The following is a 21,409-nucleotide window of genomic DNA, read 5'->3' on the forward strand; positions in this document are numbered from 1 at the left end:
GCGCGCGCGCTCTCTCTCTTTCAAAAATGAATAAATATTACAAAAATTTTTAATTCAGCTTTACCATGAGGTCATAAAAATATTCTATCGTATTTTCTTCTAAAAGTTTTAACTTTGAACTTTTCTCATTTAGGTCTTAAATCCACTGGAAGAAAAGGCTGTTTAGTTTAAGATGGAGATCCAACTTGGGGCTTTTGTCACACAGTTAAAAAAAAAATGTGCAGGGGCACCTGGGTGGCTCAGGTGTTTAAGCGTCTGACTTCAGCTCAGGTCATGACCTCCCCGTTTGCGGGTTTGAGCCCCGCATGGGGTTCTGTGCTGACAACTCAGAGCCTGGAGCCTGCTTCTGATAAAGAAAAAAGAAATTATCCAACTATTGCTATGTTTACTGCGTCTTTGCCAGGCATAGATATTGAATTTGATCAAATGCCTACCTTGTTTTTGTTGGAAAGATAATATTAATTTTCTTCTCTCACAAAAATAGATTTCCTAATATTGAATAGTCCTTATATTCCTGGAATTCCTAATTGTAATGTTAGTATTCTTTTAATGTGTTACTGAAGTTTGATTGCTAATATTTATGTTGGACTGTTGGATTGATTTTCATCAGTGAGATTGCTCTATGGTTTTCTTGTATAATCATTATTGCATGTTATCAGTGTAATGCTGGCTTCATATAAAATAACTTGGATATTTTATTTCTCTCTCTGCTCTGGAACAATTAAAATAGCATTAGAGTCATCTGTGTCTTTCTTTTTTTATGATTCCTTGCTTTAGCAACTTTTTAAAAAATGTTTACCCATTTTTGAGAGAGGACACAAGTGGGGGAGGGGCAATGTCAGAGAGGAGGACAGAACATATGAAGTGGGCTCTGCACTGAAAGCAGCAAGCCCAATGCAGGGCTTGAACCTACGAACCAAGAGGTCATGACCTGAGCCAAAGTTGGACGCTCAACCAATTGAGCCACCTAGGCATCCCACTTGACCAACTTTTTTCAGTTAATTACCTACTTGTCCTAACTGCCGTAGGTAAAAAAATTTGTATTATTTCCAAATTTGGTAAACATTCATTATCCTTATAACCATAAAGATATTAAAATATCATTAAAGTGAAGACATAATCAGAGAAATGTACAAATGTCTATATGCAAAATATTTCAATACAGTATTATTTATAATGAAACAAAAAAGGAAGCAACTTAAGAGCTAACTATTCCTAGGGGACTGGTTAAATTATGGTGTTTTCTATATAATAAAATACTGTGTAGCTATTGTAAATGATCTTTTGATATGACAAAATAGGACTTCCAGGGTTTGGTTTTGTTTTAGAGCGAGAGCACATGAAGGCAGGGGATAAGGGCGAGGACGAGAAAGAGAGAGAGACAGAGAGAGAGAAAGAATCCCATACAGACTCTATGCTCAGCACAGAGACCAACATAGGGCTTGATCCCACCACCGTGGGACCACAACCTGAACTGAAATCAAGAGTCAATCACTCAACCAACTGAGCCACCCATGTGCCCCAGGACTGTCAATTTTTATACATTCCTGAAATGTCTGAAGTTTTTGCACTAGGAAATTATTACTTTTATAATAAATAATATTTAACTTTAAGATAAAAATTAAATGATGGTGTAGTTGTATGTTTGTTAACATGAAAGGATGTTCACAACAGATGGCAATGCATGTTTCAGAGCAATATGATCCCATTTATTAATGTGTGTTCCTTTATAGAGCAAGTTATAGAAAAAGTTTGGAGGTGCTTTTCTTGAGCTAAGTGAACTTTGGGTATTTTTTTATTTATATGTATTTTCCATTTTCTTTTTTTAAATTTTTTTAACATTTATTTAGTTTTGAGAGAGAGAGAGAGACAGAGAGAGAGCGCATGAGCAAGTGGGGGAGGGGCAGAGAGAGAGGGAGACACAGAATCCGAAGCAGGCTCCAGGCTCTGAGCTGTCAGCACAGAGCCCGATGCGGGGCTCGAACCCATGAACCGTGAGATCATGACCTGAGCTGAAGTCGGGAGCTTAACCAACTGAGCCACCCAGGTGCCCCTGTATTTTCCATTTTCTTAGGGTGATTATAAATTAGATGGATGGATGGGCAGATAGATAAAAAGATGGGTGAAATGCAGTATTTCAGGATTAAACACGAACCATTATAGAATTAACTGGATGTGAGGTCAGGCATGCTAATTGGCTCCAGCCTACCTAAATAAGTCTCCCAGTACAAAGCGCTGGTGAAAGAAGAAAGTATTTTCTAGTTCTGCGCCCCATCTTTCACGTCACAAGTTGGAAATTGACCACCTGCCACCTGGTTGTGCGGTCTCCTGCAGTAGCACTGAATTTCCAAGGCTAGGGAAGGGTGTGAAGGGAGGAAGGAGAAGGGATAAGAATATATAGACCTAATCCTACATAATGGCCACAGACCTTCAATGTCCTCCACTCTTCAAGGGAAGAGTCCGCTAAATGAGTTACTATAATAAGTCAGTGGTTCTCTGGTCCCACAGCAGCAGGACATCACCTAGTAACTTGTTACAAATGCAGGTTCTCAGTCTCCGCCCCCCCCAACTAGCTGAGCCAGGAGCTTGGGGAGTGGGACCCAGCAGTGTGTTTGATACGCCCATTCCAAGGCCTACAAACCCACTTACGTCAATATTCACAGTCCACGGTGATTGTCTGAGGCAGACTGGTTTAACTGCTGAGGGGGAAGAAAAGTCTCCTTGCTTCCAGGAAATTTGGAAAACACAAAAAAAAATTAAAGTCAGTACATTCACAATAAGCTGAAGAAGATTCCTGAGTTTTAGGGAACTATTTCTCATGTTAATCAAGTCTTTAACATCTGCCTGAGACTACCTGTATATTACAATATAAAGAGTACTATAGAATATAGTATTTAGAATATATTTCCTATCATAGGATCCTAGAATAATAGACTGTCACAGCTGCTGGAACCTTGGAGATCATTCTGGAAAAGCCTCTGGTTTTTACAAATAAAGACACTGTGCTGAGAGAGGCCACTTGGCAAACAGCAAAGTACAAACAAGGTACCTCCTCATTTGTTTAGAGTTGTTCCCAATAGACCCCAAGAGACCCAAACTATGGTTACTTAATAGTGTACCAAAGCGTCACCCTAACAGCCAAATGAAGACTTTCTTGTAGAAGCCAAAGATTCTTTGAGGGTAAGATCTTCACCTTTCCAGATCAATGATGACAATCTCTAGACCAACCTAGCCAAGGTCATTCTCACAACCTTTCTTACTGAGAATGAATTTCAGCTCATGACAAAACTGAACATGAATCCCAAACCTTTCCCAGAAAGAGCAGGGTGAGGAGTCTAGCTCAACTACTTTCCTCTCAAGTAATTTCACAGTAACTCTTTATAAAAATGCATTTTCTTTGTCAACCTTTAAAAAAAAACACATGCTGGGGTGTCTGGGTGGCTCAGTCGGTTAAGCATTGGACTTTGGCTCAGGTCATGATCTCAGTCTGTTGGTTCGAGCCCCACATCGGGCTCTGTGCTGACAGCTCAGAGCCTGGAGCCTGCTTCAGATTCTGTGTCTCCCTCTCTCTCTCTGCCCCTCCCCTACTCTCTCTCTCTCTGTCTTTCAAATGTAAGTAAATTTTTAAAAATTAAAATAACATAAAATAAACACATGCTCTTCAAGGATGCTAGAAAACATTGAGTTACTTTTAGTAATTTCTAACATAATAATAATCTTATATTTGGCAAGATTTTTTACTTTAAAGTTCTTTTTCAACAAATATCAGGGACATAGCCACTGGATAATTACTTGAAATAAGAGAGTCAGTGGCCAAGGCTTAGGTCATTGTTTTGTTCTATAACCGTGTTTTGCTGTTGTTGTAATAGTATTTCTATATAGGATCCTTTGAGTTTATGACTGAACTCCTCTTTGGAACTTGGACTCCTCCATGAAATTTTCTGTATGGTCAAATAAAAACAAAGTATAATTATTTTGGAATCACATTCCTGGATAAAAGCATGAATAAATCAATACATTTTTATATACAAACTACTTTGCTGATCACGGGGGCCGGGGGGGGGGACGACAGCACAACCAGAAAACTTTAACACATCGTCCCTCTCTTAAATAGCTTCATTACCAACAAAACCATTCATGAGACCCATATAAGCAGAACTGAAAGTTAAAAAGTTCAAAACACGTTTAAAACCTAGCGGTCATGTCTTGTTTGTGTCACTAGATGTCCTTTTACCTTCATTTTTATAAAATATTTTCTTCTGAGAGCAACCTTCTCACCCTCTCTTCAGCAGACACAGATCCAGGTTTTGTGAAGTCTGAAGTTTATGTAATTTGCAGAAACCACCTAGAGGATAAAAAAATATATTTAGAATAAAGAAATTTTCATTACAAATTTCAAAAGGCTGACGATTACCAAAAAACCCCACAACATCTCAAAAACTTACCAAATATTGTTATTGCTGAATGCTCTGACACTCTTTACAATCCTTTTCTCCTCCATGACAGTGTTTGCTGGATCAAACCTTACCTGAAGCTGACTATCTCTGGGCTTTCCTGTTAGGTAAGCCAATATTTCTCTTTATTGTCTAAGGTACTTTGAGTCATTTGCAACGCAGAACACTAATTGATACAAAGATCATGGAAAACTCATAATAAAATTCAATTATACATAGATCTCCATCCACAAAGAAAAGCATTTGAAGATTTAGTCCAGCTTGCAAAATATAAAATGATTAGTGCAACCACACAGCAATTCCCTCTCATAGCAGAAAGGTCTTAGAATCACTTAGTTTTAGCACTGTGTGATAAATATGATTAAACCACACAAGGATGGGGGGGAATAAACACATTTGTAAGGTCAGAACAATAAAACAAAAAGATTAGTATTGCCTTTACTAAGTATTTATTAATTACCTCTTAATGGGAAATGGTTAAATGGCTCCTTTGATGTGGTTGCCTAGAATTAATCATTGCCTAGTACTGTTTTTTGTTTTCTGTTTTTTGTCCAATGGTATAAAGAAATAATCAATCTGCGTAAAGATGAAAAACAAGTGGGGAAAAGTTTAATTGGCTAAAAACTGTATTTACTTTAAATCCATTAAGTAAGAGCATTTGAAAGAATCAAGCAGAAATCATAACATGCAATCAAGCATTAGATAATGTAGCTTTGGGACATAAGTGTGCCGTGGGAAAACAACCCTGAGTAGAAAACTCTATGCAGCTTTTAGCAGTGCGGGAAAATGAATGGTCCTTTTGAAAGTATGGGAGCTCAGTGTGGGTCTGTTTGGAATAATGAAAGAAAGGAACCAAAGCAAGAATCCAAGAATCGCAGAGTCTGATGGAATGGAACCCTGCGGGGTTCATGGTGTGAGTACTCCCTGACAAAGAGCAGAGGCGGCAAAGCACACTAGGTTTTAGCATGCATGTCTTTTACAACTATGGCTTATTTAAATGATGACCTTCTTGGATTTACCTGGAACCATGAAAGGAGAAAAGGGCAGGATAATTTGAGAGGTTTGCAAAAAGTTAATATTTGGGATGGATTTTCTTATAGCAATTTGACAAGACCACCTCTGTCGTTATCGCTCATAATGGAAAAGAAGGTTCTGTGGCAGAATCACAACACCATGCGGTGGGGTGGCAGAGAGCACCTCATCTCGAATGTACGTGGCACATACATATAGGAACTTCTCTCAGTCAGCTGGTAGCACAGTGGGTAGTAACGAACTCTGTGTATTAGGAAAAAAGGAGAGTGGAGCTTAAGGGGGAATGCTTGTTCCAAGTTATGAAATGTATGCCTCCCATCCCTCTGCAAATTTATTCCTCAGTTTTCACAACTTTCCTTCTCTCCACCTGCTCTCAGCAGATACCTGAGAATATCCTCCCCTTTCTCCCACTTACTTCAGTTTTAAGTTGAGATTTACCCCTACAGGAAAATACATCCATAGGTTATATGTTCCAGGAGAAATCTCATCCATTATCATATCTTGACCTCTTCGCCTGGTGTTTGCTCTTGGCCAATGTTTGTGGAATGAATGCAATGCCACAAAAGGTAACTGAGTTGCTCAGTAAAGGCTCCCCCTGTTTAACTGGCCTTCAATTTCTTTGGTTTTCTAAGACAGCTCACCGGCCTGCCTTGTCAGTAGTCACAGCCATCTTTCCTTGCCTATTCACTTACGTTCTATGACAGCTTGGACCAGCTGTCCTCCATCATAGTCAAAACTTCTTACTCACTCCTTGTGGGACTGCCTTCAATACCCAGGCCCTCAGTCTTGGCTGACACTTACTTCTAACTACACCAAGGACACAGTAGAGAAAACCTAGTCAAGGACGTGTACACAATCCCAGCACCACTTCTACTGATGCTCCTGCCGTATGCTTACATGCTCTGCTCTCTCACTGCTGTGAAGGACGAACTGTATTCTAACTCAGGCCCTGCAACTTGTGAGCTGTGTCCCCATATCCTCTCTCCTACTCAAGGTCATCAATCATGCAGTTACCCTCTCTCTGCTTGGGATCTCTCCTCTGCATTCAAGAATGTCTCAGTATCTTGATCTTAGCATCTTCTCTCCCCTGGCTTCCTCCTGTTGATGGCTGGTCCCTCTCAGTTTCCTTTACTGGGTCTTTTTCCGCTTTCCAATTTCTAAATGTTGGAATGCTTTAAGAGTCCCTGGGCCTCCTCTCACTGTACCTGTACTCTCTCATAGGTCTCACAGTTTCAAATACCATCCTCACATCCATGAGTCCCAGATCAGGATCTCTGGCCCTGAGCTTTGCCCTGAACTCCCAATTTCTTGGCATCTCCATTGGGAAGTCTGATGGGCATTGAACCTTGATTTTTTCCCCAACAGAATTTGTGATAATCAAGCTTCTCCCCAAGGCTGCTCATCCACCAGTGTCCTATATCTTAGTGAGTGGTACTTTCAATGTCTTAGTTGTTTAGGCCCCAAACTCTAGATTCCCAGAATTTTGACTCTTCTTCTTGTCTCACAGGCTACCTCTAAGCATCAGCAAATCATGTGGCCTCTACCTCCAAACTGTACACCATTCCAGCTGCTTATCACCTCCATCCTTGCCTCTTTTCTGGGCTACTGCAGCGGCCTCTCAACCCATTTCTCTGCTCTTATTCTTGCTCATTGGCCCCAATCTTTCCACAACACAACAGCCAGAGTGATCCTTATCCCATATTTCAGGAACTCTCACAAGAGGACATGTACTAGAACATGTTATTGTTGGGCCTGGGCAGCTCAGTCGATTAAGCATCCAACTTTGGCTCACCTCATGATCTCATGGCTCGTGAGTTTGAGACCCACATTGGGTTCTCTGCTGTTAGCACAGAAGCTCACTTGAGATTGTCTGTCTCCCTTTCTCTCTCTGCCCCTCCCCTGCCTGTTCTCTGTCCCTTTCTCTCAAAATAAATAAATAAATATTTTTTAAAAAGGAACGTTAGGGATGCCTGGGTGGCTCAGTAGGTTAAGCATCCAATTTCAGCTCAGGTCATGATTTCACAGGTTGTGGGTTCAAGCCCCACATCGGGCTCTGTGCTGACAGCTCAGAGCCTGGAGCCTGCTTCAGATTCTGTGTCTCCCTCTCTCTCTGCCCCAGCCCTGCTTGTACTCTGTCTCTCAAAAATGAATAAGCATTAAATTTTTTTTAAATAAAAAATAAATCAATAAGAAATGTTATTGTTTGTGATAAAGGAAAATTGGGGACAACCTGTCAGTGGATAAATACACCGTGGCGTATTCCTACAGCAGAATACCAAGCAACAGGGGGAAAATGAGGGAGACCCATATGGAGATACAGCAAGATCTTGAACACATTGTTGATGAAAAAGCCATTTAAGACAGTAGTTAAATAAATCATGGTGCATCCATACAATGTTAATGAGTAGGTAGAACAATATGGACTAAATGGAAAGATGTTCATGATACATTGTGAAAAAGTAAACAGGGGCATCCTTTTTGCCTAATGGAAATGTCTTTTAATAAAAGGAATACACACATATATATATGCTTAAATATATACAGAATATCTCTAGAAGGATACACAAGGAATGGACAAATTGGTTTCTTCTGGGGAATAGAACATAGGGGTTAGATGAAGAGGAGGAGCCATTTTTTTTACTTTACACTCAGGTGCTACAAAGTTTTTATCCTGAGTATGCGTGTTCTTTTATAGCCACAATAATAATCCTGCAAATCTGTACCCACAATGCTTCTCGTCTGCTTATGTGCTTTCAGTCCAGCTCTGTGGGTGTGTAATTGTGTGTTTAACAAGTATTCACCTGGATTTATATAGTCATTTTGCAGGAAACTGCCACAGAAGCAGCATGTGGTTAGGGTCATTCATCTCCCATTTAAATGCTGCTGCCTAACCCTCCCAGCTGGCAGGCGGGCTCGGTGCTCACAGGGGCTGATTTAAGTGCTGAAAAAGACTTGGGAAATTTCAGGTTTTACTGGGTTCTGATTGCTTCTTTTCTTCCCAATATATTCAAAAGGCAAAGTCTTGCTCTATTTCTTCTGCTCCTCCAAATAGGTAAGTTCTGTGTTCATAATGTGATCGCACTGCAGAGAAATAATCTGTACCTTTCATACAATTGATATGTGACTATAATGATAGCTGGAAAATGGCAGCAATCATGGGATGGAAAATACTTGCAGACTTCTGTATTAGAGATTCCATTCTCTGGACAACCCTCCCCCTGTGAAACAACGAAAACTGCAAAATGAAATTATTTAAGTGTTTTAATTTATCTAAATTTAAATGTATAGCAAAATGTGACATTAGGAGTTTTGAGTGAACACCAAAATGCAATAAATATCAGGTGCAAAGCAAGTATAAGACAGACCAAGATAAAGATGTCCATCACAGGCAGCCGAGAATACAATACACTGAAGACAAGAACAGTGCAGTGACTCTCCACCTGGCCCCCACTGCGGTGCGCCTGTGGGAAGGCTTCCCTGGGCGGAGCCGTGCTATGCTATGAAGTGTGATGGAACCTCTCTCAAGTCTAGGAAGAAGAGCTTCCAGGAAACCTCTTTGAGAACTTGATATGTGTTCCCGGAAATTGTGACACAGGACACAGGTGACTCAGGGGTGAGGAAGCTAAAGGCAGAGGCCTGGGGCAAGAGGGCAAAAGGGGGGCGGGGGGGATGCTTTTGCATTGTGATGAATCGTATTCTAAAATTTATACGGAAATGCAAAGCACCAGAATGGCCAAAAATCCTTAGGAGAAAAACAACAAAGTTGGAGAACTTATATTATCTGATATCAAGATTTACTATAAAGCTACAGTAATTAAGACAGCGTGTGTTCATAAAGATAGACATATAGAGAAATTGAACAGAAAGTTCAGGAATAGATTTACATTTATACAGTCAATCAACCATCTTTTGACAAAGATCTCAAGGCAATTCGATGGGGAAAGGATAATAGTTTCAACAATTGGTGCTTGAATAATTGGATGGTTAAAGAAAGAAGGAAAGAAAAAAGGAAAGAAAGAAGGAAGGAAAGAGGAAAGGACAGGAAAAGATGATCTGACTATAAAAAATTAACTTGAAATGGATCAAAGATATACACATAAGAGTTAATTATATAACTTCAAAAAGATAACTGTCCTAGTTATCTATTGCTAAGTAACATTATTACCACCGACTTAGTGGCTTAAAATAATACACGGTTGTTGTCTCACAATGTCTGTGGGTCAGGAGTCCAGGCACGGGCAGGTGAATCTTCTGCTGAGGGTCTCACAAGGCTGCAGTAAAATGTCAGCCGGGCTATCGTCTCACTCAAGGCTCTACTAGAAACAGTCACTGGCAGAAGTCAGTTTCTTGAAGCTGTAGGACTGAGGACTTGAGGATCTTGCTGGCTATTGGCCAGAGGCTGCCCTTAGCTCCTAGAGGCCATACACAGTTCCTTACAATGAGGAGTTCCCCAAGTGAATACTTGCTTCCCCAATACCAGAGAGAAATAGACCCTAGCAAAGTGAAACTTAAAATCTGAAGTCACAAATCATGAAATCACACATAGTCATATTTCTCTCATCCATCTTGCCATATTCTGTTGATTAGAAACAAGCCACAGGTCTTGCCCACACTCAAGGCCAAAAGCAATAGAACAATTAAAGAAAATATATAGAAATCTTGCTGTTTGCAATGATGTGGGGGGAGCTGGAGTGTATTATGCTAAGTGACACAAGTCAGTCAGAGGAAGACAAATACCACATGATTTCACTCATATGTGGAGCTTAAGAAACTTAAGAAACAAAACACATGAACATAGGGAAGGGGTAAAAGGAGAGGAAGGCAAATCATAAGAGACTCTTAATTACAGAGAATAAACAGGGTTGATGGAGAGGAGGTAGGAGGGGAGATGGGCTACATGGGTGATGGGCATTGAGGAGGGCACTTGTTGGGATGAGCACTGGGTGTTCTATGTAAGCGCTGAATCACTAAATTCTACTCCTGAAACCAATATTACACTATATGCTCACTAACTAGAATTTAAATAAACATTTGAAACTAAAAGAAAAACATTTTAAAAGAATGTATATAACTTATCTGCACTGATAGGAAGAAAAATGTACATGACCATACCAATCCTTTGTTTATTTGTTTGTCTGTTTAAAATAAAAAATAGTTCTACAAGAGTGCCTGAGTGGCTCAGTTAGTTGAGTATCCAACTCGTGATTTCAGCTCGGGTCATGATCTCATGGTTATGGGATTGAGCTCCACATCTGGCTCTGAGCTGACAGCACAGAGCCTGCTTGGGATCCTCTTTCTCTACCCCTCCCCTGCTCCCATGCACTTGCTCTCTCAAAATAAATAAATTTTTTCTAAAAAGTTTTACAAAGCTATTCCTTGTGTACTGATTTGCATGGTGGTATCTTTTCATGTATGCTTTTTAAAAAAATTATTGAGGAATAATTACCATATAATATTGTATTAGTTTCAGGTGTACAACATAATGATTCAATATTTGTATATACTATGAAATGGTCACAATAATTCTAGTTAACATCTGTCACCACACATAGTTACAGAATTATTTTTTCTTGTGATGAGAACTATTTTTTTAAAATAGAGATTGCACTTTTTTAAAAGTTTTTTAATGTTTTTATTTTATTTTTGAGACAGAGACAGAGTACTGACTGGGGAGGGGCAGAGAGAGAGAGGGAGACACAGAATCTAAAGCAGACTGCAGGCTCTGAACCATCAGTGCAGAGCCCAATACGGGACTTGAACTCACAGACTGTGAGCTCATGACCTGAGCCGAAGTCAGCCACTCAACTGACTGAGCCACCCAGGTGCCCCTGATGAGAACTTTTTAAGATTTACTCTCTTAGCAACTTTCAAATACATAATACAATATTATCAACTAGAGTCTTCATGCTGACTTATTTATTTGATAATTGGAAGTCTGTGCCTTTGACTCTCTTCACCCATTTCGCCCACTCCCCTACCCTCCACCTCTGGCACCAATGTGTTCATTCTATGAATGAACTTAGTTTTCTTTTTTTTTTAGATTTATTTTTTTTTTAGACATGTAAGTGAGATCATACAGTATTTGTCTTTCATTGTGTGATTTACCTCACTTATCATTATGCCTTCCAGGTCCATCCATGTTGTCACAAATGGTTAGATTTCATTCTTTCTATGATTGAATAATATTCTATTTTACACACACACACACACACACACACACACATTTTTTAAGGTAGGCTCCACATCCAATGGGGGGCTTGAACTCATGACCCCAATATCAAGAGTCACATATTATACTGACTGAGCCCACCAGGTGCCCCCTTTACACTTTTAAAAACCCATTTCATCTATCAATGGACACTTAGATTGCTTCCATATTTGACTGTTGTAAGTAATGCTGCAAGGAACATGGTGGCACATATTATATCTTTTTGAGTTAGTGTTTTTGTTTTCTTTGGATAGATACCAGAAGTGAAATGACTGCATGAGATGGCGAGGCTGCACAACTTATATTCCCACCAACAGGTGCACCAGGACCCCCTTTTCTCCATATCCTCACCACCGTCTGCTATCTCTCCTCTTTCTGGAATAGCCATCCGAACAGGTATGAGGTCATATCTCATCATGAGTTTGATTTGCATTTCCCTTCTGATTAGTGATGCATCTTTTCATGTGCTCGTTAGCTCTCTGTATGTGATATTTAGACAAATGTCTATTCAGATCCTCTGTCCATTTTTTTAATTGGATAGTTTAGTTTTTTGCTACTGAGTTATAGGAGTTCTTCATATATTTTGGATATTAACCCCTTATTGGATATATTATTTGCAAATATTTTCTCCCATCCAGTGTGTTGCCTTCTCATTTTGTTTTTGGTTTCCTTTGCTGTGCAGATGCTTTTTAGGGCCACCTGGGTGGCTCAGTTGGTCAAGCTGTGCAGGTGCTTTGTAGTTTGACGTAGTTTATTTTTGCTCTTGTTGCCTTTGCTTTTGGTGTCAAATCAAAAAAATCACCCAAGGTCAATGTTAAGGAGTTTACCACTAATTTCTAATAGGAATTTTAAGGTTTTGAGTCTTGCATTCAAGTCTGTAATCAATTTTGAGTTAATTTTTGTGTATAGTGTAAGGCAGTGATCCAGTTTCATTCTTTTGCATGTGGCAGTCCAGTTTTCCCAACAACATATATTGGAGAGATTGTTCTTTCTCCCTTGTATATTCTTACATTCTTTGTCATAAATTAATGTTCCATAGATGCATAGGTTTATTTCTTGGGTTTCTGTTCTGTTTCATTGATCTATGTGTCTCTTTTCATGCCAGTATCCTGGTTTGGTTACTATTCCTTTATAATTCAGTTTGAAAATTAGGGAGAGTGATGCCTTCAGATTTATTCTTCTCTGACTGTTATGGCTTAGGGTCTTTAATGGTTCTATACAAATGTTAAGATTGTTCTATTTGTCTGAAAACTGTCATTGGAATTTTTGACAGAGATTGCATTGAATGTAGATTGCTTTGGATAGTATCAATATTTTAACAATATTCTTCCAACCCCTGAACATGAATATCCTTCCATTTATTTGGGTTGTCTTCAAGTTCTTTTATCAATATCTTACAGTTTTTAGAGTAAAGGTCTTTCATCTTTTTGATTAAATTTATTCCTAGATATTTTCTTATTTTTGATGCAATTGTTAATGAAATTATTTTCTTAATTTCTCTTTCTTTCTTTTTTTTAAGAGAGGGAGCGAGAGAACTGGTGCAAGCAGGGCAGGAGCAGAGGGAGTGGGAGAAAGAGAATCTCAAGCAGGCTCCACACCCACAACAGAGACTATTGTGGAACTCAATCTCACAACTGTGAAATCATGACCTGAGTTGAAATCAAGAGTCCGATGCTTAACAACCTCACCACAAAGGGGCCCCTTTAATTTCTCTTTCTGATAGTTCATTATTAGTGTATAGAAATGCAACAGATTTCTTTGGGGTGCCTGGCTGGATTAGTTGATAGAGCATGTGAGTCTTGATCTTGGGGTTGTAAGTTTAAGCCCCACACTGGGTGTAGAGATTACTTAAATATAAGATCTTTTAAAAATGCAACAGATTTCTGTATATTAACTTTTTGTTTCCAGCAACTTTACTGAATTCATTTCCTTGTTTTAAGAGGTTTTTTTGGTAGGGTTTTTAGGCCTTTTCTAGATATAATATTATGTCATCTGCAGACAGTGGAAGTTTTACTTCTTCCTTTCGAATTTAGATGCCTTTTCTTTCTTTTTCTTGCCTAATTACTCCAGCTGGGAAATGTGGCAAGAGTTGGACATTCTTGTCCTGTTCCTGATCTTAAAGGTAAAGTTTTAATCTTTTCACTGTTGAGTATCCATGGATGTTTTTATTTCCCTATTTAGGCCGTAAGTTCCTGAAGAATAGGGAATATCTTACACTTTAAAAGTCTTAAGGCACACAGTAGCAGTGTCTTACACGTATTAAACACTCAAGAAATATTTGGCCTGGGTGGCTCAATCAGTTGAGTGTCAGACTCTTGATTTCAGCTTAGGTCATGATCCTGGAATCATGAGATCAAGCCCTACGTTGGGCTATGTGCTTGCTGAGCATGGGGCCTACTTGGGATTCTCTCTCTCCCTTTCTCTGTCTGCTTCTCTCTCTCTTTCTTGTTCAAAATTAGTAAATAAACATTTAAAAAAAGAACTATTTGGCTACAGAGTCAACTTGGCACAAAGGAAAGTATGTAGGCTTATGGAATCAGGGGAAGACCAATTCAAATCCAAGCTCTGCCATTCACTAGCTGGTTAAACTCAAACGTACTTCATACTTCTGAGCCTCAGTTTCCCCATAGTTCTGAGATAAAAGGGGCAATGTATATAAACTACTGTTATTTATAGATGCAGATAACTATAAAACATTTTAAATGAGTGAGTTTTAACACTAAGCAGAAAATTTAAATGCCAACTCTCTGTAATGGATATTTCTTTGCACCTGTGAAAATGTCATGATCCCTTTCAATGCCTGCTCCCCTTAGCATAAGGAAAACCTAATCTAAAGTACATGCTGTCAGTGCCCCAGCAATGATCCTTTTCTGCGGACCATCTTTGCCCTTGAATAAGTTTTCCCCAAATCTAATGAATAACTATAACTAATGAATAACTATAAAATAGGCCAGGGCAACTTCTAAATTCTAATTATAGTAATAGTTCTACCACAAGAGGGCACAACATGACTGTGTATATTGCACAAAACAATGGACAATCCTAAAAGTTAGTATCACACAACAGGATACACTGTACTTCCGGAACTGTTTTCATTTGAACATTGTTCTTATATACTTGAATTAATTCTACTCTTTGAAGCAAGAATAACTGAAAGCAAAATATTTCCATCATTTCCTTCTGGAAAATCTTTCCTCAGGCTATAACTATGTAAGAACAAACTTAGCATCATTCTTTTTTGTTAAAAATAGTGATTCATCTCCTTTCTGACCGTCATTTCCTATAGGGCCTTAAGAGGTCTTCTAGTTCCAAATCACTGTACATTCCCAGTTCTTATTATGTTTCCTATAGGTCATCAAGTTCATGGATTTTATTATAGCCTTGCAAATTAGTAGAAAAAATTTACTAGCCCATAAACATTTTATCAGCATCATCTTGCTCCTGGGGGCAGACTGGTAACCAAATAGCTGAAAACACTATTATGCATAACTTTCTCAGCTATGAAACTAATGATTGTTATGCAACCATTCTTAACTTTTTATTTCATCCTTGCAAAGGGTGTGAATGTACAGTAGACATGGGTATGAATGTAATTAAATAAACCTGTGGCCTGAGTGCAATCTACGGCATGCATGGCAGAAGTTATACACACACAGATGGATTTCATTGGCAAATGGAAATCACCCTCCTTTTAAAAGTCTCAGTGGCCTCTCTCTGCTCAAGAGAATTACTGGCCAGAAGATGCCAGTTCCTCCCTCCTCCTCCTTGTCCCTTCTGCTCCCCCTACCCTGCACCCAGATGCCATAGGGAGAGAGGGCAGAACCTAGGCACACTATTCTACAAAGGTAAATATTTTATCTCAAAGGTAAATTGGTGATATCTGGACTGAGATGGAGGCTTCCACACTCAAGAAGCTGGCATCTAAGTGGTGTGATGGAGGTGTGATGTGTGGCCCAGGTCCCTGTCTACTTGATTGTCTGCCAACTGCTATCAACAAAATGAAAAGATAACCTACTGAATAGAAGATATTTGCAGATGATATATCCAAAAAGGGTCTAGGATCCAAAATTTGTAAACAACTTCTGAACACCAAAAAAACAAATCATCCGATTAAAAATGGTCAGAAGACATGAACAGACATTTCTCTAAAGAAGACATCCAGATGGCCAACCGACAAATGAAAAGATGCTCACCATCACTCATCGTCAAGGAAATGCAAATCAAAACCACAATAAGATGTCACTCACACCTGTCAGAATGCCTAAAATCTAAAACATGAGAAACAACAGTGTTGGCAAGGAAGTGGAGACAAAAGGAACCCTCGTGCACTGCTGGTAGCAATGCAAGCTGCCCCCGCCACTGTGGAAAACAGTATTGAGGTTCCTCAAAAAGTTAAAAATAGGATTACCGTATGATCCAGTAATTCCACTGCTGGGTATTTACCCAATGACTATGAAAATAGTAATTCAAAAAGATATATGCACCCTTATGTTTATTTCTTTTTCTCCCTTATGTTTATTTCAACATTATTTACAATAGCCAAATTACAGAAACAGCCCAAGTGTCCAATGCTAGATGAATGAATAAAGGAGATGTAGTGTACATATGCAATGGAATATTTTTCAGCCATAAAAAAGAAGGAATCTTGCCATTTGCAATGACACAGATGGGTCTAGAGGGTATAATGCTAAGTGAAATAATTAAGTCAGAGAAAGACAAATACTGTATGATTTCACTCATATGTGGAATTTAAGAAACAAAACAAATGAAAAAAGACAAAAGACCATCAAAACCCAGATAATACAGAGAATAAACTGGTGGTTACCAGAGGGGAGGTTAGTGCAGGAATGGATGAAAAAATAAGTGAAAGAGATTAAAAGTATACTTGTCATGATGAGCACTGAGTAATCTATAGAATTGTTGAATCCTTATATTGTACTAAAACTAATATAACACTGCAAGTTAATTATATTGAAATTACAATAAAAATAAATTAATTTATTGAAAAATGATAATGCGTTGTTCCTTATTAAATAAGAGCAAAAATGGTTTTTCATGCGTGACCAAAAAAAATAAAATTGAGGACTACCTCTAGAGAGTTACTAAGGAGTTGGAGGTGACATTATCACTATAGATTTGCAAATACCTAGGGTCCTAGTGAAAGGTACAAAAATTGTTTTTCACCCAGCCACATCTTTACTTCAACAATGCTTCTCAGACGTCACCTAGTAAGAAACCTCCAAGTTCTAAAAACTGGTTTAGAGGTAGCCTGGCTCATGGTGTGATAAAGTGATCAATGAAGAGGCCCAGTATTCTTTAGGTAGGATATAAATGCCTGATATCTCAGGGAGAGACACCCAGCAACTGTCTATTCTTAGCGAGGTATAAGACACTGACATTGCTAAAAGTCAGACTAGACTATTCCCCCATATACAAATCAATGCAAGTTAATGACCTGAAAGAAGCTAAATTTAATAAAAGGAAGCAGATTGCAGGCAAATAAAATCCCAGGAAAACCTGAAATAACATGGAACTGGGTGTTCTAACCATTGTCTTAAACGAGGATGCAAGAAAATGATGTGGCTGGGTCCTTTAGCAGGTTACGGAGTGCTCTCTACTCATCTACAAGGCTTCCACAAGTCCCGCTGACCCTGCTTTGCTCTGCACCACGAGGGTAGTGATAATGGACAGTGTCCTTAGAGCATGTCTGAGGAAGGGAGGCTTGCCAAGAATTATCTTCTGAATTCCAAATGGAGGAAACCAACCATCAGTGTTCAGGACTCAAGAATAAATGACAATAACCCAATCCATATCTAATTGGGTTCATGTTATCTAGCCACATATAGACACTTGGCACCTATAGAAACTTCCTCTAGAGTGTCTTGTGTGAGAGTCTGTGCCAAACTGGCCCAAAGATCACCTGCAGAGTTCTGACCTAGTAAGAAACTCAGTCATCTATTCTGAAAAACCAAAGTCTGTCTTCAGGACCAAAAAGCCCAGAAACAGAAAGAAGGAAGGAAAGAAAGAAAGAAAGAAAGCAAGGAAGGAAGGAAAGAAGGAAGGAAAGAAAAGAAGAGAAAGAAAGAAAGAAAGAAAGAAAGAAAGAAAGAAAGAAAGAAAGAAAGAGAAAAGAGAAAGAAAGAAAAGAAAGGAAAGAGAAGAAAAAAGAAAGAAAAGAAAAGGAAGGGACGAAAGAGTCCTTAATCTCCCCCAGAAACCTAGGGAGAGGAAGGGGGTGCATACCAATACTTGTGGCCACATGGAGAGAGGACTTAAATGGCCCAAGAAAAAATGTGCCATTCTAAGTGGAGAAGAAAACAGCTATTGTCTAACACTTAAATAAAAAATACTGTATAAACAGCTAACAGCTGTTTTTCAGCCTTTGCTTTTTAGAGCAAAAGCCAATAAAAGAAAAGTAGTCTTTCAAATGTGGTTTTTGTTCAGAGCCCAGATTTTCTACAACTAATTTCCAACCCAGAAGTAGGTCCTGTTTCGGATCGTCTTGTTTTGAAGACTAGAGAAAACGACAAAGTTTAGGACGGCACCAAAGATCTGGATGGAGGCTGAGCCAAACAGACTTTCCATTCCAAGGGGGAGGCATATTTGTGTCGGAGGGAATTTTAGTGTTAAAAAACAGAAACCAGTATTCTAAAAACTCTCCTCCGTAAGTGGATATTGTAAGGAAGAAGCATTCATTTTGCACACAGAAGTAGGCAACAAGGTGCGTGTCTTTGAGGTACTGTTGTTTGATTTCAGCACCCTTGACTACAAAGTCATCAAGGAGGGTAAATGACATGCTTCGTTCATTCAGTGTACACATATGTAAGCCACCTGATAAGCTCAGGACGACTCTAATGAGTGCCCTTCTTGTAAATAAGGAAATTGCAGGGGACTTTTAAAAGGGATATTCATATGAAAAATTACTGGCTAAGTCTTATAATTATGAAGCCAGAGGAATAAAACCACAGTGAGTCAAGGCCTGGCTTATAAACAGACTCAAAGATAAGCCCTATTTATTCCCTCCTGGTGCCTCTGGTAATGCTGCTTACTCCACCCTGACTATCAGCTTCAGTCCCTTACAGAAAATACTATACCTATTCCGGGTATCAGCTCTTTACTCATCTCTGTTTTATTGTGTATGTATGTAATGTATGCAGACACACACACACATATATATGAAGAGTGACAGAGAGAGCCTTGAAATTTTCTTTCTCATATCTTTATTTCATCTTAAAATGTTGATGTGCAGGCTGTGTTTGCTTCTGCATGTGTGTATCTTGCTGCTGTGTCCACATACCTTGACTATTAGGAACACATGATATCCATTCCCAATATCATGGCAATGCCCATCATCTGAAGGCCCTCCTGCTACAATTCTACTAGATCCTAAACACAGTGTCATTTAAAACAAATTTTAATGTTTATTTTTGAGAGAGAGGGAGACAGAGCGTGAGCGGGGTAGGGAAGAGGGAGGCAGACACAGAATTCAAAGCATTCTCCAGGCTCCAAGCCATCAGCACAGATGTGGGGCTTGAACCCACGAACCACAAGATCATGACCTGAGCTCAAGTCAGATGCCCAACAGACTGAGCCACCCAGGCGCCCCTGGACAGGGTCATTTTTAATGTGCAATGCTAGGCTTGCAGATAGAAAAGGAATCCTCCAGATTCCAACGAAATGAGCAGTAAGCTGAAATCCAGGAAAGGGTGGTAAGTACAGGACCAAATTGAACCCTGAGTCCTGGGCCCAACAGTGAGGTGCAAAAGCCAAATTTAAGTCCTGCTTTAAACTCTAATCCTTGATGGGAGTGAAGTCAGCTCTCCAGTCCTGGAGGAAGCAAATGAAATGTCTTTTAGAGTAAACAATTCTAATTTAGGCCCTCAGCACTCTCACAGAGGAAGCAAAATGAGTTCAGAATCAAACATTACCAAACAGCAAGAAAATAAGCCACAATATGTAAGAGAAAACAGGAAGAACAGGCAATACATTTATACTTCCAGGGCTTTAGTAGGAATTATCAAATGCAAATTTTTTAATATTACATATGAAATATTCCAAGATGGAATAATAATTGTAAAAGTACCAAGAGACCAAGAAATATGACCAGGCAGTTTTGAGAAAGAAATATGACCAGGCAGTTTTGAGAAAGAGACAAGTAAAACACTTATGAGTAAAAAATGTAATTGTTGTAATTAACAACTCAGTGGCTAGATAAACAGTAAATAAGACAGAGTTGAAAAGAGAGTTAACTAATGTGTCTGAAGAAATTACCCAGTATACCACACAGAGACATAGGAAGATAGAAAATATGAAGGAAGGTGGAATGAGAAATTTAATATGCTGATCAGAAGAGTTCCAGAAAGACTAAAGAGAATAGGTGAAAGACAGTATTTAAAGAGATAATGAATTAGAATGTCCAAAATGAAGAGACAGAGGAGCACAACATAGACCATGCAGGATTAAAAACAATTTTTTTTAATCTATACTCAGACACATTGTCGTAAAACTGAAGAACACTGGACTCAAAAAAGAAGATCCTGAAGGCAAAGAGCAGAAAAAAGGCAAATCACCTACAGAGAAATAATTAGGTTGCAGCACACACCTATAAAGGTGTCCACAGAAACAAATCAGAAAATGGTAAAATAATACTTTCAAGGTGATGAGAGAAAATAACTGAGAATTGCATGTGTCACAAAACTACTTTTAAGAATCAGTGTGGTGGGGCACCTGAGTGGTTCAGTGGGCTGAGCATCTGACTTCAGCTCAGGTCATGATCTCGAAGCTTGTGAGTTCAGGCCCAACATCAGGCTCTGTGCTGACAGCTCAGAGCCTGGAGCCTGCTTCGGATTCTGTGTCCTCCTCTCTCTCTGCCTCTCCCTTCCTTGCACTCTGTCTCTGTCTCTCTCAAAAATAAATAAACATTTTTTAAAAATGAGTGTGGAATAGGGGTGCCTGGGTGGCTCAGTTGGTTAAGTGTCTGACTTTGGCTCAGGTCATAATCTCACGGTTTGTGGGTTTGAAACCTGCTTTGGACTCTGTGCTGACAGCTCAGAGCCTGGAGCCTGCTTCAGATTCTGTGTCTCTCTTTCTGTCCCTCCCCTGCATGCTCTGATTCTCTCTCAAAAATAAATAAACATTTAAAAAAATGAGTGTGGAATAAATAATTTTTAGATAAACATGACATGTGAATGAAAAAATGAACAATATGAAAGGTGCTTTACTTAAGCTTCTTTCTACGCGTCATACCAAGAATGTTTTGAAGAAAAAAATTTAAGCAGGAGTTTCACATTTACTTAGTTGAGTGACAAAGAGGGTTTTTGGTACTCCTGACTCCATGGGAATTCAGGAAACAACTGAGTTATTGGTGGTTTAAAATGTCAGAGAGCAGTAATCACAATGTGCTTCCCACTCTCAATTACTTCAAGCATTGTCTGATTTTGAGGCTATTCTTGAGAACTAAAATGTTTTTCTAGTATATATTGTGCAGTTTCCACGTGCTCAGTATGACTAATGCATTAGTCACAAGTTACAGTATGAGAGACTCAAGAAAAGACAGTCTGGGTCTCGGGAATGACTTTCCTCCCACTACTTAGTCTCCCCCTCGCCCCATCCAACCAGTTATTGTCCCTGCCTCGGAGACGAACTCTGTTCTGGGCAGGGGACTCTGCTCCACAGTTATAAACTGCTGCTCCTGAAGCCTTTACTCCAGTAAAAA

The 21,409-nt window shown here is 39.2% G+C and overlaps 1 protein-coding gene across 1 annotated transcript in view; it reads right to left on the reverse strand.

The window, feature by feature from the left end:
• SLC22A16 (solute carrier family 22 member 16) overlaps positions 1 to 21,409 on the reverse strand; it is a 72,558-nt gene that overhangs the window by 40,020 nt on the left and 11,129 nt on the right. The window lies entirely within an intron of this gene.

This window comes from Suricata suricatta, chromosome 7 (genome assembly GCF_006229205.1).
Source record: "Suricata suricatta isolate VVHF042 chromosome 7, meerkat_22Aug2017_6uvM2_HiC, whole genome shotgun sequence".
NCBI lineage: Eukaryota > Metazoa > Chordata > Mammalia > Carnivora > Herpestidae > Suricata > Suricata suricatta.